This window comes from Micropterus salmoides, unplaced genomic scaffold (assembly GCF_014851395.1).
Source record: "Micropterus salmoides isolate LMB-PRFRI ecotype aquatic unplaced genomic scaffold, ASM1485139v1 Ms_hic_scaffold_16, whole genome shotgun sequence".
NCBI lineage: Eukaryota > Metazoa > Chordata > Actinopteri > Centrarchiformes > Centrarchidae > Micropterus > Micropterus salmoides.
Window position 1 is genome coordinate 25,061,388 of NW_024040707.1, and position 6,205 is coordinate 25,067,592.

Here is a 6,205-nt window from a genome sequence, read left to right on the forward strand (position 1 = left end):
TAATATTACAGCCATTGAAAGTGTGTAATATTCGCCAAGATTCAAATTGACATCAAAAGGAAACTTCCTGTTTCCACTAAGTCATTTCATTTCACAGTGACAGCAGACCACCCCAGGGAGACCCTCTGTCAATATCAGAGCAATCTGATGCTTGGTTTTAATATTACAGCCCTTGAAAGTGTGTAATATTTTCACTATTCGCCAAGATTCAAATTGACATAAAAAGGAAACTTCCTGTTTCAACTTTTAACAACTCTAGTTTAGTGCCCTTTCACAGGGGCCGATGTGATGCTAACCTGCGCTTTTTGTTCAAAATGTGGTCTCACATTTGATTCACATACAGCAGTGGACGGCAAGAGGCAGCCAATTAAAGCTATCAGTACAAGACTCCATCAAGATGAGAGGAGGTGGATTACTCTTGGTGCTGAAACGCAGTCAAGATGGATGTATGTAGGCTATTTATGTAGCCTATATAAATAACCTAATTGTAGCCTAGATATTGATTTATTTTAATTAATATATTACCATATTTTAATATAGGCCTACACTTAAATATATGTTGTGTGTGTATCATGAATGAACTAATTTCATTTTGTTATGCAGCCTATTGCTGTAAAATGACTAATAAACAACCTTGTACCTTTTCTCTAAACCTATGAAAGTGTCTCAGTCAAAATGTAATTCAATGTTTGGAACGTTGATATATTATTGTCGCATATGTTGACATCCTTGCAGGTATACAGATGAAATAACTTTTAATTAAAAAACAGTAGATCTATAATGTAACACTGTAGTAAAAGCAGGGCTATGCCTACAGAAGCTTAGAAACGAACAAGAGAACAACCCTAAAAAAAAAAAAAAAACTATATAAGGCCTACACAGTCGACTGCTAGTAGGCCTATAAAAGAGGTACTGGCTTCTGATCCTCAAACTTGAGAACTCTATTAAAATGAATGAATTATCAGGATGATTCTTTTGTGGCTGTCCACCTCCACAGTTTTTCCAGTCAGAACAATTAATCATGTTGATAATCTGTCCAATCCAATGACACTGTCACAGTCTTTGTTCTTGTGACTTGTTTATTGTGGAAATGGAAATCTAGTATGAGCAGAGGTGTGTGTATGTGTGTGTGTGTGCGTGCGTGCGTGCGTGCGTGTAACAGTAAACAGAGACTGGGACTATGTTGTTTTCTTCATGTGTTGAAAAAGGTCTTATGTTGTGAGAGTACCCTGACAATCATCTTTGTCAACCTTGTCCTTTGTAGACCTCTGTCAATATCAGATTCCTCTGATATTGACAGAGGGTCTCCCTGGGGTGGCCTGCTGTCCCTGTGAAGTAAAATGAGTCAGTGGAAACAGGAGGTTTTCTTTTTATGTCAATTTGAATCTTGGCGAATTCCCGAAAATATTACACATTTTTAATGGCTGTAATATTAAAACTGTGTTCGAATCTTGGCTGAATGTAGTAAGCTTTCTGTCAGACTTTAATATTTTCTTTAGATACTTGTGGTGTCTTAAGCATTTATTTATTCAATCGTTTCTGCCACATCAATTGCATTCTGTTCAGCAGAAGCTCACTTTTATTTTGAAATGTGCTGCGAGACGATGTTACCGTAATGCCTAGAAAAAACACGCATCGCAAAACAGCGCGAGGGCTGGCTTGACTTCAGTAACGGAAACATGCTGAGAACACACATCATGACTTAAAGTGGTTATGGCAAGCTTGGTTGAATGTGAATTTCATACACGTGACAATGTGTATGCTGAATAACCAGCGGGCGATTTGTGAAAAAAAACGGGGGGATTAATCAAGGAAACGTTTACATTTCAGACCAATCCTATCAGGAAGTGATCCTTCTCCTACTGAGTCTAATAAAACACAAATATCTCCAAAAGTTCAGAAACTACTGACTTCGGATCAGTATCAGAAGAATGTAGGCTATAATTTTGAACAGCATTTTACCTTTAGGTTTAGAAATAATTAGGCCTAAGTTACGATGTCTGCTAACTTTCGCTTTTGCAATTGCGTGCAGTTCTGTAAGAGCGGAAATTAACAGCTTTTGTTCACCTGAAAACATCCGAACCACACAGAACCTGGACTCAAGAGTTTCAGCGGTAGGACAACAACAAGTGGGTTCTACAGTGTTCTACGTGGACTACGTTTCCCTCTTTAATCGAAATATATCTCACACAGCTCGACTCACCTGTTTGTGCTGACGCAGTTTAATGATTTTAGTTTATTTTTCTTCTTCTTCGTTTGATTTGATTGGCGGTTGGCAACCAGCATTTAGGAGCATTACCGCCACCTACCGGACTGGAATGTGGAACAGATTATGTGCAACATATTTAAAAACAAATCAACAAATAAAACAAAACAAACAAAAAAATAAAATCTATATCCTTTCTATTAATCCCGTTTCTTTTAGATATTTAATAAGGTGCTTAGATATTCCCCATGCTTTATCCCCAAGGAGGTTCTCGTCTGTGAACCTTTAGAAGCTTATTTTTCTCTACAACTGCAGCTATTTTCCTCCTTGCCTCTACATATCCTCTACACTCAACCTGCACACGTTGAATGGTCTCTATGCTATTACATTTTACACAGTGTCCAGTTGGGTGTTTACTTATTTTATAAAGTGAATGGTTAAGCCCTGTGTGTCCTATCCTTAGATGGGTAATGACGGTCTCTGTCTTCCGGCACCCACCCAGTTTTCTTCCCAGACCAACATGTTTCTGTATACTGTAAAGATGTCTTCCAGTTTCATTTAGTTCCCAGTATTCTTTCCATATTTTTTGCATTTTCTCTTTAATGACTGTTTAACCTTCAGATTTACTTAGCAGAACTTGTCAACTGACTTTGATTTAAGTGCTTGTTTTGACAGAATATCAGCGTCTTCATTTCCCTCTACCCCTACATGGGCAGGAACCCAAACAAAGCAGACAATCAGTCCCTTATGATATAATCTACACAGAGAGCTATGAATACTAAATACCAGATCTAGCCTACAGGAGCGCTGCCCAGCTATCTGATGCAATGACCACTTTGCCTTCCTTGTTTTCTTCTACCCACTGCAATGCCATCAGAATGACCATAAGCTCAACTGTATATACTGATAGATGATCTGTTCTCTATTTAATGCCTATTTTGTGTGCAGGGATGTAAATGGCAGCTCCTGTCCTTCCGGTCTCTGGATATCATCAGTAAAGACCATGCGGTTATCTCTATAGTGCTGCTCTATGTAACTTTCTGCTATTCTTCCTGTGTGTGCTTGCTTGGATTTCTTTTGATTATTTGCTAATATGCAGGTCAATGGATGGATTTACAAAAAACACAGAGGAAGATCTGGATATGGGACTGCTGGTATATATTTTATACCGCACAGGCCAAGGCTCTCTGCTTTCGCATTTCCCACCCATCCAAAACTGACACAGCTACTCTTATTGTGTTCCCAACATTCTTCTAGGATGGTTTTAGCGGGTTGAGAGCTACAGTGTCCCTGAAGATTAAGCCAGTATGTTAGCATAATTCTTGTTCTTCATGTCCTTAGTGGCTGTTCCCCCATTTCTACTTGCATGGCAGCCACTGGAGAGGTCTTAAATGCTCCACTGCATGTTCTTAAAACTTGTGCCTGTTCCACATCTAGTTTTTTAAGATGCCATTCTGCTGCTGACATACAGTATATGCTATACATCCATAATCTAGTGTAGCTCTCATCAAGGTCTGATATATTTTAAGCAATGATGTTGTAGTAGCCCCCCAGTCCCTTCCTGACAGACGTATTAAAAGGTTATTAATTTTTTTTGCCTTTGTCTTTGACCTTATCAGTGTCCTGTTTCCAGGTCCACTTTTCATCAAACAACACTCCTAACAGTCTGACAACTTTTACTTGTTCGAGGGTTTGATCATATAATTTTAAGGACACTTCTTTATGTCTCCTGGAAAAACATCACTTGTGTCTTTGCACTCGACACCTTAAGACCCCAGTAATTTGCACACCGTTCCACCTCCATAATTGCTGCCTGTAATTTTTTCTGAATAAATTTCAAATTCCATCTTCTTACCCATAGGGCCCCATCGTCTGCATACAAGGACTTCCCAATACTTCTTTCCACTTTTTCAAAAATATCATTGATCATGATGTTAAATAGTACTGGACTACACACACTGCCTTGTGGAGTACCATTTTCAACTTTATAGAGTCTTGAATATTCTGTGCCCACCCTGACCTCTATTGCCCTGCCAAATAAGAAGTCCAACACCCAGTTGTACAGTCTACCACCTACATCTAATTTATTAAATTTAATAAGTAACCCTTCCTTCCATAACATATTGTATGCTTTTTTGATTTCAGATTCCAAACATAACCATAGAGTCCATTGTATTTCTCCCTTTCCTCACTTTGATATGGTGAGTACAAATCTCTGCTTTCTAGAAAGAATGTTAATCTGTCTGTTATCATATGCTCCATGGTTTTCCCTAACTGTGACGTGAGTGCTATTGGTCTATAACTTGATGGGTCTGATGTATCTTTCCCAGGTTTTACTATTGGTACTATGATTGATTGTTTCCATGCTATTGGTATTTTGCCTGTTTCCCAAATCTGTTTAAATAATCTTAAAACTACAGTAAGTGCACTATCCTAATCCATTAGTATCTGTCTTTTTACTTCCCCATAGTGTACTATGTGCATTAAAATCACCGCACCAAACCACTTTATCCCGTGTTTGCCGACCCACAGTGTTCAATGTGTCTATGTTTAATCTTTTGCTAGGGTTTTTAGTAATTAATTATTGTTAGTTCAGCTCTTCTTGTCCAGCTTTTGACTACTATTGCTTCATGCTCTTTTCCTATACTCATTAAACTAAACCTTGTCCCATTTAGCACAAACGTTGCTACCACCTTTTCCATTCACCCTATCATTCCTAATTGCTGTGTAACCCTGAATTACAAAGTCCCATTGTGGTTTTAGCCATGTTTCCTATATGCATATAACATTGGGTTTATCTTAAAGGTTTTAAATAAAATGCTTAAATTCCTGTCCATTAGCAATTAGACTTCTTGCATTCCATTGCAGTATAGTTAGGATCATGAAGATCCACCACCTCATAATAGTGCTTGTGAGCTTGGTGTTCCTCCACTTAATTGTTCCTCAACCTCCTCCTACACTAACCCCTTGATTCCTAAGTACTTTTCTACTGCTTTAACTATTATTTTGATGTTTTCTTCTTTGTTTGCGCAGAACAATTTACCACATCGACCATAAACAAAACAAACTAATTTTTCCCCACCTTCATAGTGTCTTCCTTTATTCTGTAACATCCCTCACATGTTCTTGACTTTTTACATTTTGCACTAACTTGTTTATTGTTTGGTCTGTCTGGTTGCAAACTACTCTCTTGGTTGCTTCAGTGTATGTTATCCCTTGATGTTTTAATTCTTGACACTTAAGAGGTGTGGGAACATAATGTCTGACATCATAGAACACAGGGGCGTTTCCAGGCTCTTGACACATTGGGGGCTTAGCCCAGCCTCTTTCATGTTTTAACCCCCCACCCCCCTTTGCCGCCTACCCAAACTACATCTATAAAGCAACAGTAAATTCTATATGTAGCCTACATTTATTATGAATAATTACTACTTATAATAATTAACATTGATAATATTAGGGGGTTCCTCCCCCAGAATAATTTGGGCTTTAAACACTTAATTTTCTGCATTCAGGTGATTTTCTCTTCACCAATTTATTGAGGAAATGTCTCAGGTGACAATTCAAAATAAGAAGAATATATGTAATATGATGCAGTAAGACTGTCAGACATTCTGTATTGCTGTCAGATATGTTTCTCCTGTAGATCAACTTTTCTCATTTAATTTAATCCCTTCTGAAGTAGCCTAATGTCTTTTTAAATGTGCATATGGCCCCTTTTCACCTCAATGATAAATTAGCTTAGTTAATGTGAATTCAATGAAGAATTATTTATAGCCAAAGTATACAATAGGGGGGTCTGGGGATCCTCCCCCAGACGATTTTAAGCATTAAACACTTAATTTTCCTGAATTCTGGAGACATTTTCTGCACCTATTTATGATGGAAATGTCTTTATTTTTTATAAAGGGAAGGACAAAATTTAGGTGGCAGGTGACAATTCAGAATATAAAAATATAACTGAATGTAATGCAGTAATCAGTAGCTTAATTTTTTTTT

General features: G+C 37.7%; 1 protein-coding gene across 3 annotated transcripts in view; it reads right to left on the reverse strand.

Annotated features, from left to right (window-relative positions):
- LOC119905745 (tumor necrosis factor receptor superfamily member 14-like) overlaps nt 1-2,306 on the reverse strand; it is a 44,884-nt gene extending 42,578 nt beyond the window's left edge. For 2 of the 3 annotated variants that reach the window (XM_038723040.1, XM_038723041.1), the window contains exon 1: nt 2,204-2,305. The gene's annotated coding sequence lies outside the window, so the exon portion shown is untranslated. Of the gene's footprint in view, nt 1-2,203 lie in introns of all 3 variants that reach the window. The other variant, XM_038723043.1, reaches the window with a different exon arrangement.
- Nucleotides 2,307-6,205: the final 3,899 nt, after the last annotated feature.